Consider the following 19,800-nt stretch of genomic DNA (forward strand, 5'->3'; position numbering starts at 1 on the left):
TTCAGAGGTAAAGTTAAATCCACATTTCTACTTTCAGCTTTTTTTACAAAGATCACCGGTAAAATTCCCCGGGCAGATGCACTGGAATGATCTTGGCTGATCCAGGCACGAGCCCCCACTCTGACACGGTGCGGAGGTGCAGGCAGTAATTCGAGTCTCACAGTGAATGCCTGTGTAATCTAAGATTACAATAAAAAAAACTTAAGGAGCAAATAAAATTATCCTTCAGCTGTCACGATGCCACGAAAGTTCAATACGTTTGTTGTGGTAAGATGCATAATTTATTATCATCCCTTTGTTAAATGCTAAATAGCCAATAAGAGTTATAGAACAATTAATATTTTGACGGATATCGTTATATCGCTCAAGATGTTGGTCTACGAAATGCTCATGCGCTAGTTTAATATGTATTGTTTCCATTACATCAATTACAATCACGTTATCATACCAGAATCGACGAAATTTAAGTAAATGTTTGTTGAAAAAATAAAAATGGCAAAGTATTCTAACTGTGTCATCAAACAGCAGTTTGAAATAATAACGTTCGTATGTCGCCTGAATTAATGTTACCGTTGTCACATATGCAAATGAAGGATCCGTTTGCGGGCACGCATGTCCCATTGTTCAAACATGGAGCATCTTGACACTGTAAAGCTGGAATTTTGTGTTATTTGCTTCAATACGTTTGACAATTTTGATTAACGAGTGTTACAATGTTATCGATATAAAGATAATGTTTGCACATTCGCTTATGTTTTTGCAATAAAACGTTTTAAATTTAATAATCTCAGAGCAACAAACATGATTGGCATTATTTCTTGACGCATTTCTTAAGATTAAAGTTATATAAATATAATAAATAGATGTACATTATTCTCGGTTAAGCACATTTATGTGGCAATAACATGTGTATCAGCTATTTGTGTTTGATAATATTATTTATTAAGACTTGTTCAATCTACTATGAACGTTTATAATACCTACCATTTAAAGCATGTTAAAAATCCACCTACCGTGAGAGCAGTTTTGTCCTACATATCCAGTGTCACATGCACAGCTTTCTAGTGCATTATCAAATATATTCCGACATATTCCTTTATTTTCACATATCACGTGATTACAATTATCGTCATCTAAAACAAAACAGTTATTTTTATAAATAAAAATGTACGAGTCATGGTAACTTTACTACAAATATTTCTATGTTTGTTTTTGTAATTGATGATGTTTTTTTCTCCAAACGGATTACGGTACAAACAACGTAGGTTTCTTTTTACTTACCAAATATTATGTCTAGAACACACCTTGATTTCGACATCAATCTGGATAAAAACATAATAGTCAATCTCAATATTACATTTAAAACATATTAATTGTAAATAAGACATATATAAAGACGCAGTTGAAATGAATAAGGATGACGTCTTTATAAAAAAGACAACGATAAAGCTCTTTCTTTATAAAATGTACTAACACCCTAGACATTCACCCCATGTTATCTACGCCCCAAACACAAAACTGAAAGTCTGCTATTTGGTCTGGAGGTTTTGGTGTCCAGTCAACACTAATTTTGATCACATCAGTTCTATTCATGTCGTCGCTTTCATAGACATATTTCATAAAGCTTGGTCCACTGATCATAAAGTCTAAGCTTCTGAAAGAAATAATGATAAACAGTGTAATTTATATTAAGTTAAGTACAAATGTCCTTAAGGAATCTGAAGAAAAAGTAGGTGTTAAAAAGATATTAGGAAGACATAACACAATACAAATTTACATACATCTATAGCTGTAACTGTTTTTCTAGTATAAATGCATCGGATTTATAACATCCCGTGTGTACACTTTATTTCTTCTAAATTTGAATCGTTAATTGGCGTGAAAATTAATCTGCATTATAGATAATCAAACGACATATTGATATTCTATAAATTGGTGTATTGTTGCTTACCCGTCGATTTGTGCTTGTGTCAGATAGTATGATATATGCACGAATGTAGGTAAAAATGCCAGAGGTAAAAATGCCATAGGTAAAAATGCCAGAGGTAAAAATGCCATAGGTAAAAATGCCAGATGTAAAGTGGTAAAAATGCCATAGGTAAAAATGCCAAAGGTAAAAATGCCAGACGTTATATAGTAAAACAGATTTTTGAGCAATGTTTTTTAAGGATAATGAGTATTGTACGGAAACAATTTTTTATTTGAACTTGTTCAAGTGTCTTACTAATACATGTAGACTGTAACTTTGTTGTTTTGTGCTTTATTCATTCTGTTTATTGGTTTGGATTTTTTGTTTCTTTGATGAATCGGTCATTAAAGGAAACTTGTTAAATTCATTGTAAAAGCTATTGGATTTTTATTGATGTAATGGAATCTTTAGATTTTTAAAGATAATAAATTATTAAACTATTAAAGCAATAAACAAGCAGGGTTTTGATGGTGATTATGTTTACATTGATTATTAAATGAGGCATGTATTGATACGTCTTGCTAATTACAGCATTTAAACTTAGAGCCGATAATATAAAGATTTTTAGAGAGTAAATTTTCCCCCCACAACTAAAATTTTGTACATAACATCTAACTGTATTTTTTTCTTTATCAATTGCGGATTTTAAAAATTCACTTAACTTTGTTAAAACAGAAAGAGCTTTCTCTTACATCATACATTATCACAAGTAATATGTTTGTACAAAATGCATAAACATATTATTGGTGTTATTTTGATGCATGTGTATTGTGTATTTATTATTATGGTTGTTTGATGTTTAGCTATATATGCTTATGTCGCAAATAAACTCGCTGTTCTGTTCTGTTAATTTTATAATATTGGGATTTATTGTGCTCGAATCAAAGTCAAAAGTCTACACTGTGTATTAGCAACCTGCTGTGTTGATCACTTTCTTAGGGTTACTAGATTTACCGAAAGCGCGCGCTTTCGGTATCGGGATACCGAAAGCGCAATGGCATTACCGAAAGCGCATTGGATATATGCGTTACGTATACAATAGCAGGAGAATTAGGAACAAACTGTTAATATAAAATAGGGTTACTAGATTTACCGAAAGCGCGCGCTTTCGGTATCGGGATACCGAAAGCGCAAAGGCATTACCGAAAGCGCATTGGATATATGCGTTACGTATACAATAGTAGGAGAATTAGGAACAAACTGTTAATATAAAATGTTTCTTGCCACATATTTAAATGTTTATTTATTTGAAATTTATTGAAATGCATACACGTTATTTGATTTATAAATCTTGTTCCATCATGTTATTATTTACTTCAGTTGAAATTATGTATTTAATGAAAACGCTTTGAATATTTTTTAGTTGTCTTCCAGAAATAACACATCGTTTTGGTTATCAGTTAGTTCTGGGATACCATATAATAGTTTGTTTGCATTAAGAATGTGGTATGGACGAATTTTGGTAAAAAGCACGATACGTTGCTCGGAGAAAAGAGGACATTTGAAGAAGAAGTGATCTACGTCCTCGACCTGACTATTACAAGCGCATTTTGGATTGTCACGTAAGTGGTTTAAATGTGAATCGGAATTTAAGTCGCTACAGTGGTTTCTTAGCCGAGCATGTAGAATGTGTTGCTTTCGTTCGCCAACTAGGAAATACGAAGGAACTGTAGGAGGATTGCACTTCCGCTTTACTGCACTTTTAAAACTAGAAAGCGTTGGTAGAGACCTTGTTCCGATGTCAAGGTCGTTCCATAATTTAAGAGACGTGGGAATAGTTGATTTGAGTAAATCGCAAGTCTGCGGACAATTGTTGCATAGTCGCCACGATTACGTTAGAAGTAAGGAATGTTGTCTGTTGTGACTGAGAACCGATATCCAATCACCAAACGAGAGTTGCATCCTTTTTTTCACTTGATAACCCAACAATGATATTCAGTTGCAAAGCAAGTATCAAAAATACACTAGCATCGCGTCAAGTCTTCTAAGAAAAGCCACGTCCTCCTTGTTTACCAAACTTCAAATTAAAAATAAAACGCTCTTTCGAAATAATGACAAATGTTTAAATTCACACTTAAAGTTTTAGTAATTTTGCATCAATCATTTACTTATTTGTGCCAGTGCATTTACGTCGCTAACTATAAACGTGATGTTTACAATATTGACAGAGCGCGTAACATGCTTCTGAGAAAGCTTCACGCTTCAATGGCAATATATATTTTTTTCTTGATGTACAATGCAGAAATTCGCTTTGCATCAACATCACCCTTTGCAAAACATGTTTCGCGGTAAATATTTTGTAATAACGTTTAGATGTAAACAGACAGACCACAAAAACATATTAATCAAATTTTATTTTTAACAGGTTGTTATGGACAAATGTTTAATTTCGTAGCTATTTTCAAGTGCACCAGGGAAGAACGAACTGCTGAACAAAAACGTGCATCCTGCACGACATTGCCTAATTAATCATTCGTTGTTTTGCTTTGAGGTTAGAAGCCTGCACAAGATTACGACATTGTCTAAGTAATCATTCATGGTTTCGTTTTGTGGTAGGAAGCCTGACAAATGATGTGCGGTAGTCGGGCGTATATGTTTCTCACTGTCACTGATTTGATTTATTAAAGTTGCACATTTTACATTTCATTACTATTCTTGGAACATAACGTTTTGTTATTGAAATTTACGAATCGATTTACGAAAAAAACAAAAACCGGACACGTGTAAACTGTTTGGTAAAATGACGATTTTCAAAATAATTATCATATATGCAAAAAATAATGTATGCATTATATTGAAACAAGCGAAATTCAGAAAAAAAGGTTAAAAATATTGGTTCATTAACGGATAATCATCATTCGAAATCGGTAGAATAATAATCCGTTTATAATGCTAAGTTGCAAATTCGTCGTGTTAGTAGAGCGGTTATGCTTTGCACATAATCTGGAAAGGCTGCTTGGAAGCGAGGTAGATTTTGCTTCTAAAGGAACCGGGTTAGAATCCGGTGAACAACAATATTGTGTATTCAACTCAACTTATGTTGCTATTATATTTAGTGAGATTGTTTCCAAAATACGACAATCCGTGAACAAGTCCGTTTAAATTGATTTTATTTACAAGAAACACGTTTCTTACTCACATACAGTTTGATGTAGCACTACCACCACACCAAATATCTTACAAACGCTCCTCAAAAATTGAACCCGCGACCTCCCGGTCTCAATGGGGAGCACAACTACACAATTGCTCCGAAATAAAATGTTTGTACTTTATTAAATGAATTCGATTTAAACTATCGTATTTAAGCTATCCCAACAGCGGTCGAGCGCAGATTCATGCACTTGGCCGCTAGATGAATAATGTTATGCAGTTATTCTGGGCAAATTTATAATTTCAAAACATTTTAGTTGATGATTTTATTCACGTTCAATAAATACATCAGCCTGCTACTGTGCTACAAATGTGTGTCTTATGCCGTTCATAACTACATGATAACTGAATTTGTTAACCGTCCGCAATAATAATAGCGCCTTCAAGCGTTCCATAAATAAACTGTGAAGGAAACACATTTTTTGTTGAATAAAATGGTCGAAAATCAATGATCACTGTATTTGAGATGGGTTTTTTCCATAAAATAACTTCAGTGTCGTATTCAGTTAAATCGTGAACGGCGCTACTTTTCAAACCGTATACCCTTAATTTGTATTTGACAATTGTAATCCATATGATAAAAAGTGTATTAGCAACCTGCTTATACACATGTGTCATCTTGAGTTTCCTTTGAGATTTAATGTCACATCAAAATGAAACACATTGCCGCTTCAAATTGTGAGCTTTTGGAAACAACAATATATATGTGCTTTAACCGTATGCTTCTAATTATTCGGCTTTTTCTTATTAAGTTCTCAGTAATCTGCTCCTTAAATATAGGTCTCGATTATTAAAGACGGCGCTAATTACTTGTGGAAGGTGGAATATAATTTCTTTAGCGCATTACACACTGTATGTGTCAATTGTTCTTGTGCTTGAGAAAGTGTGTGCTCGGGCTGGTTTTTTTTCAGGTGTTAAGTATCTCATTCAATGCAAGTGAATGGTTGACTTTGTATTATTGTGCACAAGAGTGACGACAAATAAAATAGCACACGTTTGTTTATTTTATTCATTTCATAACAGAAATACTCTTTTTATAACTAAACAATCACTACTGTGAGGGATGCAACATGTTTTTAAACAATTAACCGGTAAAATAATTTTTGACATCCATTAATTGAGTCGCGTTTTGAGAAAACTGGGCATATTGCATGTGCGGAAAGTGTCGTCCCAGATTAGCCTGTGCGGACTGCACAAGCTAATCTGGTATGACACTTTAAGCACATGCAATATGCCCAGTTTTCTCAGAACGCAACTCAATTAATCCGTTAACTGAAAGACTGAAAAAAACTAGCTATTCGATGTACTGCTTTTAAGTCGGGTGGTTGGAGTGCATAGGTAACAGGAAGCCCATTTCCTTTTACCTGAAACACATACACATGCAAATTAATAAAAAATATTTTGAGAAAAAAAAAAGAAAAACAAATAATGTATCATCATATTAATCCTTTACGGATGTTAACAAGTATTGCGATCTCAAACGCTTCCAATAACTTGTTTAAACGTACCGTAGTGCGCAACTGTAAAATAGTTCGATGAATACTACAAATAATCTACCGATACCGAAAGCGCGCGCTTTCGGTAAATCTAGTAACCGCTTTCTTATTAGCTCAATACACAGGCACCTGGCTACTGTACTGGAAAAATTGGATTTACTGCCAAAATAACTGATTTCATTTATTGCTAAATTGTTGTGTACCTTAAAAATACTTCAATAAATAGTAAACGCTTTACCATTGTCTTATAATTATACCGTTTGAAATATTTAATGACAATTATTGCAAGCGTCCGTTTTATTTACCATAATTATTTTAAGTACGCTTTCAATGGCAAATAATACAGGTAAAATCATTATTTGATGTGGATATCAGTACAGTTAATAAATGTTAATAAATCTCTATATATTCTAACCATATCATACGCAATTGTATAATTATCCCCACGCTTTTTGAAAAAAAGGTGGGGATATTGTGGTGATCTCCGCCGTCCGTCCGTCCGTCTGTCCGTCCGTCTGTCCGTCCGTCTGTCCGTCCGTCCTGGCCACTATCTCCTCCTACACTAAAAGCACTAGAACCTTGAAATTTACACACATGGTAGCTATGAGCATATGTGCGACGGTGCACTATTTGGAATTTTGATCTGACCCCTGGGTCAAAAGTTATAGGGGTTGGGGTGGGGCCGCGTCAGAAATTATCACTCATTTTTTTAGGTTATTTTACATTTACTTCTTTATTTCTACACCGATTCACTTCAAATTGATACTGGACCTCACCTATGACAATACGGTCAATCTCAACCATGCATGGCCCCATTCCCAACCCTGGGGCGCCCCGCCCACATAGGCCACACCCACCAAAAATTTCCATTTACTATAATTTTTTCATTTCTACACGGATTCACTTCAAATTGATACTGAACTTTTGTTATGACATTAGGGTCAATCTCAACTATGCATGGCCCCAATCCCAACCCTGGGGCGCCCGCCCACATAGGCCACACCCACCAAAAAAATCCATTTACTATAAAAAAAATTTAGGTTATTTTACATTAACTTCTTCATTTCTACACTGATTCACTTCAAATTGATACTGAACCTCTCTTATGACAAAACGGTCAAACTCAACTATGCATGGCCCCGTTGCCAACCCTGGGGCGCCACGCCCACATAGACCACACCCGCCCAAAATTGCCTTTTACTATAATTTCTTCATTAATACACTGATTCACTTCAAATTGATACTGAACCTCTCTTATGACAATACGGTCAATCTCAACTATGCATGGCCCCATTACCAACCCTGGGGCACCCCGCCCACATAGGCCACACCCTCCCAAAATTGCCTTTTACTATAACTTCTTTATTTTTACACCCATTCACTTCTAATTGATACTGAACTTCTCTTATGACAATACAGTCAATCTCAACTATGCATGGCCCCATGATCAACCCTGGGGCGCCCTTGGGTCAAACATGCGGCGTGGGGATACGCGTCGGCCTCTGCCGCGCCATTTCTAGTTCCGAACTAATATTATTTACTTAAATATGATCGAGCTAGAATCAACATCAACATGGATCAACATCACCGTTGTACTTTTTATTTAGTTTTCAGTAATCTGTCCTTGAAATAGAGGTAGCCTAATTAAAGACAGCGCTAAGTGTGAAAGTGGAGATTAAGAAATAAGATCTATTGCATCGCACTGGCGGTATAGCATGTAGTCTTAAATAAGACACATTTAAGACATGGATAAAATACAAATATGACACATATGAATCTTTCATTTCTTCAAAAAATAAGCACGACGTAGTCACATATAAATAAGACACATTTAAGACACAGATACAATATAAATAAGACACATTTGAATCTTTCATTTTTTTAAAAAGGCATGTGAATCTTTAGAATACATGTATTACTGACACATTATTCTCAAACAACATGTTTAATTAAAAAAATGTTTCCGTACAATACTCAATATCCTTTTACAATGAATTTAACAAGTTTTCTTGAATGACCGATTCATCAAAGAAACACAAATTCCCAACCATTAACAACATGTTCAATTAAAAAAAAAATGTTTCCGTACAATACTCAATATCCTTAAAAAATATTGCTCAAAAATCTGTTTTACTATATAACGTCTGGCATTTTTACCTATGGCATTTTTACCTATGGCATTTTTACCACTTTACCTCTGGCATTTTTACCGCTGGCATTTTTACCTATGGCATTTTTACCTATGGCATTTTTACCTCTGGCATTTTTACCGCACACCTATATGCACAGACGTTTGGATTATAAACCTGTTTTTCGTGTAGACGGCTCGAACATTATTTCTCGGCGTTGGAATAACAAAGTCTGGCCTCAGTGTATTATCACACGGCACTTGTATTATTCGTAAGGTCATCTAGCGAAATGTTAAAACAAAATTATTTGCGTTACTGCTTATGTTATCAACGTCAATTCAAGAGAACATCAGCCATTATTGAATAGTTGCTCAAAAATATCATTTTCACAGTGACACCAAAATAATTGTATTCCAATATTTTTGGACAAACAAATATCCTTACTATTTCGAAAAGCGATTGCATTCTTCAGTCATTTACATAATGGGATAAGAAAAGTACATGTACTGTTTGTCTACGTATAGACGTCGATCAATTTCACAAAATAACGTTGTAAAAAACAACTCGGTGAATCTACCTGTCAATGTGTTTTGCTGAACGCAGTTCCCGGGCTATGCTGTCTGGATCCAACGATAACCTTATATGGAACGTAATCCTCAAGCATGAGAGCGAGCCGGTAGGTCCCGTTGACATAATATCCTGCGGTATTAACGGTCATTTTGCATGTGCCCTGTTAACATTTGTTGATCAAGGTTACCCAATCAAATTTACATCACGTTGCAAACTGTTAAATGAGTTATTCTATTCATATTAATATTTTTTAAATATTAATATACCTATACATGTATGTAAATTGAAATATGCATCTGCAAAATCCACAAGGTTGCGAAGGACGTCTTTTGAACATATTCTGTTTCGGACATCACTACTAAGATGCAGTTAACAATTGAATTGGTTTAGGACATGTTTTTCTCAGCCACTGTTTTAAATGTGGGAACTGCACAAATAAACGGATATTTTGTCATTCAAATATCAATTCCCACAAACGAACAGAAATCACTAGTACTTAATCAAAGTATGGACTTTGTATATGAAATACCACTGCGTGACAAAAATATACGTGTATATTAAAAAAATTATGATATCTGTTTACACACTTCATTATTTTCTTTTATTTTACAATAGATTTTTACAAGTTTTACAAGTCGTTTCTTATCATTATAAATAAGCACACCAATAAGTTTAAGTCGTTGTAGGAGAAGGTGCTCAGTGCGCAGAAAAAACAAGTCATTGACAAATGAACTAAAATGTTAATGTTATGCGATTGCCAATATCCTTACTACCACGCACCGGGTCAAGCCAGACGGAGCTGATTGGGAGGTTGGTGCATCCTTCTCCACATTCACTTGGCTCCGCCCATCGACACCTTACCCTGTCTCCACCCGGGTCCTCGACAGGGATCTCGAACACGCTCGTGCAGTTGAGCGGAATTCTATGATGATTAAATAATTTTAACGAGTAAATGATTGCGCGTAATTACTAAATGTACTCTTGTCAGGGACCACAACAATGTCAGTATGTAATTTATGAATGAGGAGCCACAACAACGTCAGTAAAACATTTATAAATGTTTGCATGCAGCAGCCGGTTTATTGTACAATATACCAATATACTTTGGTAAACTGTGTCCGGCTATATATATATATATATATATATATATATATATATATACCAATATATAGTGCCAGTTACGCGGTCTCGGTAGTTTTCAGACTGTACTTACGAGGTCAATATAAAAAACGGGGTCTATATACAACCCCGCATTCTAGGCTCCTTTAATTACTATGAGGGGGGTGTAGGGGAGGTAATGCAATCAAATCTCACAATAAGGTCTTAAATCGAAAACCACAATCAGGTCTGAAATTGAAATTGTATATACCTCGCAAATAAGTTCGCTATATAATTCCTTGAATAAGACGTTAAATAAATGACGTATTTATATACAATAATAATAGTAGGTACCCCTATATACCTTAATTCGTGTTTATATCGGATAAAAAAGGGTATGGAGATACATGTATTTAAAGTGGGAACCCCATAACCTATTTCTAAATCAGAGACCCCGTAACTGGCCATATGTGTGAATATATATATATATATATATATATATATATATATATATATATATATATATATATATATATATATATATATATATATATATATATATGACAAGCATGTTTAAGCCTGTGTTACTCGGTTGTTGATTTTTCAGGCCCGTTGCATAAGTTTGTTTCCTGTTTTGTTGTGATAACAAAAGTTAATTTAGTGTGCTATTGTGTTTCCTCTTATCTCGGGTTCCATTGCGGACACTGACATATTTTAGCCTATGGCAGCTATATATGTTCTTGCATAAGTTTAAGTGTCATGTAAGTGTATGTGATAAAAATATTAATTTGCAAAATATCTCTTATTAAGTTAGACAATACATTATGGACATATAGTTTAAAAATGACGTCTTTTCTCATAAATATCAAATTAATTGTAAGCAAATAGTTTATACCCAAGAAAGGACGGAAGGAAAGAATATGGACTCTGGTTACGTGTTCCCTTGTCAGTTCTTAAGTCAGTTCTTATCACAGTCTCCAGCTTAAATCAGTTCTTATCACAGTCTCCAGCAGTCCTATTTCAGTGGCTATTGTGTTTGACGACATAATCCATGGAATGTCGGTCAGCCTTAAACAAAAACATAGAAAACGTTTACGCAAAAAATATTTTTTAAACCATCTGTATGAGATAAAAAAAAATAAAAATAAAGGTTAACTTCCTTGTAATTTAATTAATATTTAACACTACGTGCTCGAAAAGTTAACATATTTGAGATTGTTCGTTTATTTCCTTGTCAAATACGTTGTTGTTCCCTTTTTCTACAATCATCCCTGTTGATATTATCAAATGATAAAACATCGTCTTCCCAGTTTGGAATGGCATGTAGGGATCGTCAGTGTGAGCTTCTGTTATTTTGGCTTGAAAGGTCATGATATCATCATTTGCTCTCATAATATTCTTTGTACTATAATATGTACTTTCAAATAGTATACACGTGGACATTATTATTTGTAAACATATATTGATTCTTTGAGTAGGACATGCGTGAACAGATGATCGTGGTATGACATAAAATAATATCACATCCGGGTCCATAAAGTCAGTGAACAACTATAGAACCAAGTTCAAACGCGAATTCGAATCGTCTAGTGTTATATATGACAAAGGCTTTTGATATTAAATGATGCTTATTAAGAAATGAGGATAGCCCTTTATGGCTGTAGTCATCCTGATATCCTTGTTAAATATATATATATATATATATATATATATATATATATATATATATATTTGCTTTGATAACATTTTGTTCATTTATCGACATTTGTCATCTCCAATTTATTTAATTTGGCGGTATTATGTGTGCACGCTTCTGTGATAACATGTGTATTTCCGTTTTATTTGTGTTTCTTGAATATTTTGTTCACATTAATTTAGATGCATGTATCACTTTATTTATTAAAATGCAATTGTGGCTGTATTTGTATGAAAATGTTTACCGCAATTACACATTTATAATACAAATTCTATTTCTAAATGCACCTTAGGTTCAGTGAATGTTTATGCATGTGTTTTAATCATGCATTGTGGATTGTGGGTCATTTAACCCATTTATTCGTGATCCGTGTTACATCCAATTAGCTACGGACACATCTTACCTAACAAACATAGGAGTGGCTGGAAGGCTAGCTTTAAACATCGCCCCCCTTGTTCCCAGCCATTCACATCTGATGGACTGACTGATGTCAGAACGTAACTGACGTCATGGAGAGTGGTCCCTTTTCCGTCCACCCATTTAAGTTGCGCAATTTCCGTACTGAAGTGTGACAGTTCTTTTCCGACGTCCGAGATGTTACATCCGTCCCTTTTTCCCATGCTAGGCGATATGTCAGACGAAGCTTTATATGGTTAATAAATGCATACACAATTAAATAATAAATGTATGTCATACTGAAACCCTGCAATTACAAAGCCTTTGAAAAAGTATAATCTTATGCGTCTATTGCAATATAAAGTGTTTAATTTAAAGTGTATGAACAAGATATATAACGAGAGACTTGTGTTTCATTTAAAATACACTGTTAAAAAATGTAAATGTGTTCCTATGTGTTAGTTTCACATGCGCATTCGTAAATATAGAAGGAATGTAGCATACATTTAAAGATGTAATAAGTATACTAGTATCAAACATATTACCATTTCCTGCATTGAAAAAATACCACTATTGATCTTTAAATGTGCAATGACTCAGACTTCAAAATGTCCGAAAATCGTGAAGAATGTGCAATCCATATTGAAAGTTAATCTATCTTCCATGAAATAAACAGGTTCTCCAAAAAAAAGCTTCCATGGCAAAACAGATATGTTTGCTTGTTATAGATTCGCGTTCTGTCGTGTTACTTCATCAATCACTAACATAAGCGCCTCTATCTAAAGTGTCTTCGGCGACAGCTTATATGTACATTTGATGGACGAATTAATATAATTCATAACAAGGGTTAATACTGGCATTTAATACACGTAAAAACCATGTTTGTGAGTGACAGTATTGGATTGCATTGAGGTGGTCTCCTGATGTTTTTACCAAATATAATTTGTTCATAATTCACATGAAAATATTATATTTCCATCTGAACGGTGAATGAAAAAAACTGCTTAACTTTCGTATATAAAAACATCCAACAGGAATGTCGATTACTACTAAATTGATTTTAAAGAATAATCAGAACAGGACAGATTGTTGATTTGCGACTTAACAGCTTACCGTAAATAAAGAAGCAATAATGCCAACATGAATACGCATGCGACAAAATATTAACGACAAAAACATGGAAAAAATTGAAATTAAAAACGATAAATTACATTTAATGATACGGATTTTCACCATAACGTAGTTGAGAAAGTGATAAATATTATTGGTGATACAGCATCAATGCATCGACCAACAACAAAAGCTGGAGTAATACTCTTAATTGAAAACCGGCACATGCTAAAAATAACAGGATGGAGTCATGCATAATAGTATTAGGCTAGCAAACATGTATAGTATCATGTTAAACATGGATTACAGATGTTTGTACCTTCCATTCTGTAAAATTATACGTCAGTCCAGATATAACGTTTCGCCCATTATAGTATGAAGTCTTTAAATCAAACAAGATAAGGTGTACAAAGGGTGGATTTACTATATTTATATTTGAAACCTATTGTTGTTGTTTGTTTTTTTTGTTAAAATTATTCATGTTTTTTCACATAGCCTGATGATACATTTAGTATATTCCGACACCGTAATGTCGATGTTATAGACAACACTGGAATATATAGAACAAAATTAAAGATTAAAAATATTTACATTAACACTATGTTATTCTGATATTTGCGAACAGTAAAGTGGTAAGCCCTTCTTTCAAATATAAAGTATTGATTTAAATATACCTCTAAATTCGTTTTGGGCATTTTTATATTCATGTATAACCACAAAGAAAAAAATAACATGCGTTGCCAATTTACATTATGTATAAACTTATAAATGCGTGAACTCAATTACCAGTGAGTTTATTTTTGTCAGATTAAGATTTAATAGTTTATTTACATCTCATCAACACAATATTACACATTACAGAGCATTACAAACACATGTATTGCCGCTCAGCATTCTGAGCTATAAGAGATGGTAGTGGTGTACAAAATAATGTCGACAACTAAGCAGCCCCGACAGAAGCGCTCAAAAAGCCAGACACACAAACACAGAGAGCTGTTTACTGCTTGATACAACTTGCACAAAATACATCATAATATATGTATAAAACACAGCCAATAAATATTTACACATATTTCTAGGAGTATTACTTCAATTTATTTGCGTGAAGAACGATGACCTGCGACAATCCAACAATCCACACATAGATAGTGAGTTAGATCAAACTGAGCACTGCCGAAAGGCCCGGCAGGTTTTACCGAGCAGATCGGTCGCAGATCGAGCGACCGAAAATTGCAATTACTTTCCATTGCCGGACAAATGGGGGAATCCAGCAAATCTAACCATATAAAGCTGCAACAGACGTATACCTTCCGACACCCAAGAAAAATCTAATTGCTCTGGTTTGAACAGCCTCAATGCAAGCAAAACCTTTATCACCCCAAATAGCCGCGCCATATGCAATAACAGACCAAACTACTGAATCATACAACTTTGTATAAACATTATAGGAAACAACCTCAATTTGCTTGCATTTGGCAATTACTAAACCTAACGCACGGCTAGCACTCTGAGCAACCATTTTTGCAGTTACAGAAAAATCCAAGTGTTCCTGTAAAACTAAACCTAGGTCATTGTATATGTCGGTATGATTTAAAATGTGGTCACCACAAGTAAAAACAAAATCAGATCTAGCAAAAGATTGTTGACGAAAATGAACAATATTGCTCTTAATATTAACAGACATATCATTTTTGAACACCAATCATTGAGAGCACTCAATAGAGTTTGTAGATTCTGCTCATGATCTGCTACTAAAAGTATATCGTCCGCATATAAAAGGATACAAACAATTATCATTGCCTATTTAAATATCAATATCCAGTGAATTTAAATATATTGCTAACTCATTAATATACATATTGAACAGAAGACGCGATAAAATACAGCTCTGACTTGTACAGAGAACCAATCTGTTGTGTGCTTATTTATACTCTCACTAGATGCAACTGAGTGTTACTAGGACCGTAGAGCCACCAACATTTTGCCTGAGATACCATTGGATTGCGAGCGTTCCTAAAGTTTGGAACGGTTAATATAATCGTACGCTTTACTGAAATAAATAAAATATATGAAAGTAGATAGTTTCTACTTCTTTCGTGTATCAACAATGTTAACTAAAGATGAAATGTGTTCAATGGTGCTACGTTTTTTCCTGAACCTATTCGGTTCATCAACTCACACATTTTCCCGCTCTCCCCAGCTTGATATCGTTCAAAATGCGACAGTAAATTGTATATACAGCTGAAGCCAAATCCATACCCCTATAAGCTAACGGATCTCGTGCATCAGACGTAGACGATTTTGGAGTAGTGTTTATGACACATTTACCCCAAATAGTTGTTACTTTACCATTGTCAAAACATAAATTATATAAAGCATGAAGGAAAAATATTACAGTATCATTATTCAAATTTTGAAATTGGGTCAGTACTTTAAGCAAAGCAAAGCGTTATTATTACATAATTTACCATGCATTATGCTGCCGAGAAAAAACAACGTCTTGAAACATATAGCTTTTTCCACAAAAACATGCGTTCAAAAATTCAACTTTATCAAAATATTAAACGATAACTGCTTACCGCCCTGATGCTGGTTTTGATCTCTCTCTTTATAATATGTAACAACATCAACCAAAATTATTTGATTTCAGAATATGTTTATGGAAAGAAATAAGTTTTATTGTGTAGCCTTCTTGTCCTTGCAAAACTTATACTAATGTTTGCAACCCTTTATAATATATAAAAATTTGCCACAAATAGCAATAACGAGATAATGCTAAAACTATTACCAAATACAGTCCAACCTGTCAATAAAGACCACTCAAGGGATTTGGTCGTTGTGGTCTTTGTTCACAGGTGGTCTTTATTCGCAGGGTCGATCGAAACTTTGCAAAATATGCTAGTAGTTTTTTAACAGGTACCTTATCTATGTATGTGCTCTATTGTTTAAATGTTTGAATACTTATGCATGTATAATGAAATAAAGAATTGAAAACACAGTTTTGTTTTACATTTTTATATTTATTACATGTTGTATTTCTATCCCCTTATGTTTTTATTATTTATTTCATTTATGATATACTGTATAAATAACTATTGACATACATGTATACGTACATGTACATGTAATTCTACAAAGAACAAAGTACAAAATACACATAACATAGCAAACATTTATACATGAAATACATGAATCACTACTACACAACCAGTAAATGCACTAAGTCATTCACTGACGCGAATTCCGACTCACGCTTAGGGCGTTTACTTTCACAGTTTACGTTCTCCTCGAATTCGTCCATAATCTCATGTTTACGCTTTAAAATGCTCTGAATTTGAGTTTTTCCTACACCAAGCTCACTAGCCACTCGTCTACAACTGTGTCCTTTACCTAACAAACTAATGACCTTAACGCGTTCTTCCAACGTCAAGAACTTACGCTTGGAAGCCACGATGGTTAACTTGAACTGACAATTTACTTTTCCATAATCTATGAACGTCTTATTACGGAGAAATTTAAGAAGAGAATGACTATCAAAATGTTTGTCTTTATTAGGCATCGTAAATGATAGGAAACCGTTAATTTCCTTAATGAGTTTATGAAACCCCCAAATTTGTCTTTGATATTTTCGGCAATTAGTACATTAATCGCGAGTCACTTAAATACAAAGGGATATTTTTACACTTTTGACAAACTGTCAAATGCAAAAACGAAGCAGGCGACTACCAATTAGCAATGCATGTTCAATAAACAAACAACTGCTATCGAGTGCAATAAACTGTCACTTGCCAATATCTCCATAGCGACCGACAGTCCACTGGTAAGATGTGTATCACGTGACTACGCAGCGTCCTGGCGGCCATTTTGTGTTTTGAAAGTTGCGAAATCGTTGATTTTTATGATTGCAGTGGTCGTTGTAAGCTATCAAAATGTAGATTTGGGAATGTAAAAGGGTGGTCGTTGGTCTTTGTTCACAGATGGGCTTTATTCGCAGGTTCAATATATAGTGAAATTGTTCGGGAGGAAATCGGTGTGGTCGTTATTGACTGTTGGTCGCTATTAACAGGCGGTCGCTCGGGCAGGTCGGACTGTAAATGAATAATTAATACTTTGCAAACGCTCCGTAAGAATATTTTTAATGCCTAACGTTTATTTAAAGCAATACTTTATACTGCAAATACCCCCGGTAAAATATGTACAGGCCCCACAAAATCTTTTCAATATAAGTGACCGTTTAATTTAATTAAAAAAGAGAGTTTGTAGAGTTTCCCTTGTCATTGCTAGAACTTCATTTTGCCTGTCGTTTAGCTCAAACGTCAAACAAAGTATACTATTAAACGTGACCGTATGATAGTATGCTGAACAAACACAGAACGTACCGAAAATTATGGCCAACATATAACAGACAATACTAAAACAACAAAAATCGTTTGGAAGAAACGGACATGCTTCTTAAAAAAAAGGAAAACTCCACTGAAACTTACCATCAACAGCTCGCTCTTTTACAATATACAACATAATATAATTAGAATATTAAAAAATCTCCCTTTTGACGTTAACTCTACACAAGAAGATTTAATTTCGTTAGTAAAAAACATAATGCCGAAATCATCATGAATAGAGAAAATATTTTTGGTTTTAACAGTATAACAATAGTTATTTAGCTATTCGTAGACAACATGTAAGCAATATAATAAAATACTAACACATATGCTAGTTAAGGCAAGATATGCTTAACATAAGAACTGTCAAGTGTTGTTTAAAAGAAATTAGAAAAAAAGCTCGAGGCTTATGCTTCGTCTCTTCTTTGTCAGTTGGAAAGTCTAGATTACTATAAATTAAGCATATATCATTATAATAATACAATAAATGTGATATACCTCCGCACACCTCCGTATACAGAAATTAAGATCATTGAATAAAGTACTGAAAGTTTAATAACCTTAAGTAAAATATTCGACATTTTTTATATATGTTGATACTCATTTAAAAATTGCATTTAAAATATACATAATACCAAATAAAATGTATTCAGTATTATAACTTGAACTCAAATCATATTAATTAATCAGTACCTTGTTCTGAAGAACCATCCAAGAGATCGTACCACCAAGAAATTTCCCATGAATGGTGTTCAATTGCACAAATACATTTAAAATGAAAAGTCCAAAAAGTACATTAAACAGTAGACTATACGTCATTCTTGACCAGTCATGGTGTATTTGCAACTTAAAAAATCTTCCGGTTTTACCGATTTCGAATTCAAAATGTCCATTTCATCGCGTTTGAATAAGGTTTAACATTATGCATTCACAATTAAATGTATTTGATTACTTGTGTATTCATGCATACACATAAAGTGCGCAGCTCACTACTGAAAGTCATTTATGAAATAATGTTGTTTGAAAATTTGTTAAATTTTGAATGCTTTTATCATACTAGTTTAAGTAGCTTAATAGCATTTATGCGCCAGTCGGTTATTGAATACATTTGTAAGCATGCGCTGTTTATATTAACCGAGAATGGCTAGAGATAACACAATTATGGTATACCACAACTCAAATGCCACGTGGGCGCTTATGGAAAATTCTAATATACAAGGACTTTTGGAGTGTTGTGTTTCAGTATTTTGGTGTGATATCTGTCTTGAAATACCTTTAAGTATACAATTTATTTGTTTCTTTGCACAGTGATAGCAACTGCCGAGGGTCAAAAGTGCGAACTAAGGTCTTTATGGTCAAGTTTTAAAAGACCGTTAGATAATGCCAAGTGTCATCCAGTTGGATAAATGCCGTTTGTAATTTGTTATTCCATAAGCCTTTTAAATCACTTTCCTAGATCTACATTGATAAAAAGTTAGCGTTGGTCTTAGTGCACAGTGGACGTGTTTTTTGTGCTCTTTAATATATGGAATCTACTTGAAATATAATATAGCTACATTCCTGATAATCAAGAGAGTAACGGATATATCGTTTAGTAATAAGATATAACAAAAAGTACATTTGTAGTGTTAAAGGTGACGGAGATATTTATTATTTAACACTATTTTTTTCTATTTTCGCGATGTAAATTTGAATCGGACAGTCGGGATACATTTTTCGTGAACTCTTGTCAGAACATAATAATGCGTGATTGTGTCAATTACTACTAAATCGGATTACATCCATTCAGGATTTGGGTAACATT

General features: G+C 33.9%; 3 long non-coding RNA genes across 3 annotated transcripts; all 3 read right to left on the reverse strand.

The window, feature by feature from the left end:
* Window positions 1-1,065: 1,065 nt before the first annotated feature.
* LOC127872943 (uncharacterized) lies at window positions 1,066-1,683 on the reverse strand. Its single transcript, XR_008045848.1, has 3 exons — window positions 1,490-1,683; window positions 1,282-1,322; window positions 1,066-1,133 (listed from the first exon to the last, which is right to left on the reverse strand). It is a non-coding gene; the product is annotated as an uncharacterized LOC127872943 (long non-coding RNA).
* A 4,505-nt stretch (window positions 1,684-6,188) lies between these two features.
* Window positions 6,189-9,468, reverse strand: LOC127872940 (uncharacterized). The gene is made up of 3 exons (XR_008045845.1): window positions 9,322-9,468; window positions 8,922-9,025; window positions 6,189-6,483 (listed from the first exon to the last, which is right to left on the reverse strand). It is a non-coding gene; the product is annotated as an uncharacterized LOC127872940 (long non-coding RNA).
* A 651-nt stretch (window positions 9,469-10,119) lies between these two features.
* On the reverse strand, window positions 10,120-19,070 carry LOC127872936 (uncharacterized). The gene is made up of 4 exons (XR_008045841.1): window positions 18,690-19,070; window positions 12,512-12,751; window positions 11,308-11,480; window positions 10,120-10,236 (listed from the first exon to the last, which is right to left on the reverse strand). It is a non-coding gene; the product is annotated as an uncharacterized LOC127872936 (long non-coding RNA).
* Between the last annotated feature and the right edge of the window lie 730 nt (window positions 19,071-19,800).

The sequence above is a fragment of the Dreissena polymorpha genome, chromosome 3, assembly GCF_020536995.1.
Source record: "Dreissena polymorpha isolate Duluth1 chromosome 3, UMN_Dpol_1.0, whole genome shotgun sequence".
Taxonomy (NCBI): Eukaryota; Metazoa; Mollusca; class Bivalvia; order Myida; family Dreissenidae; genus Dreissena; species Dreissena polymorpha.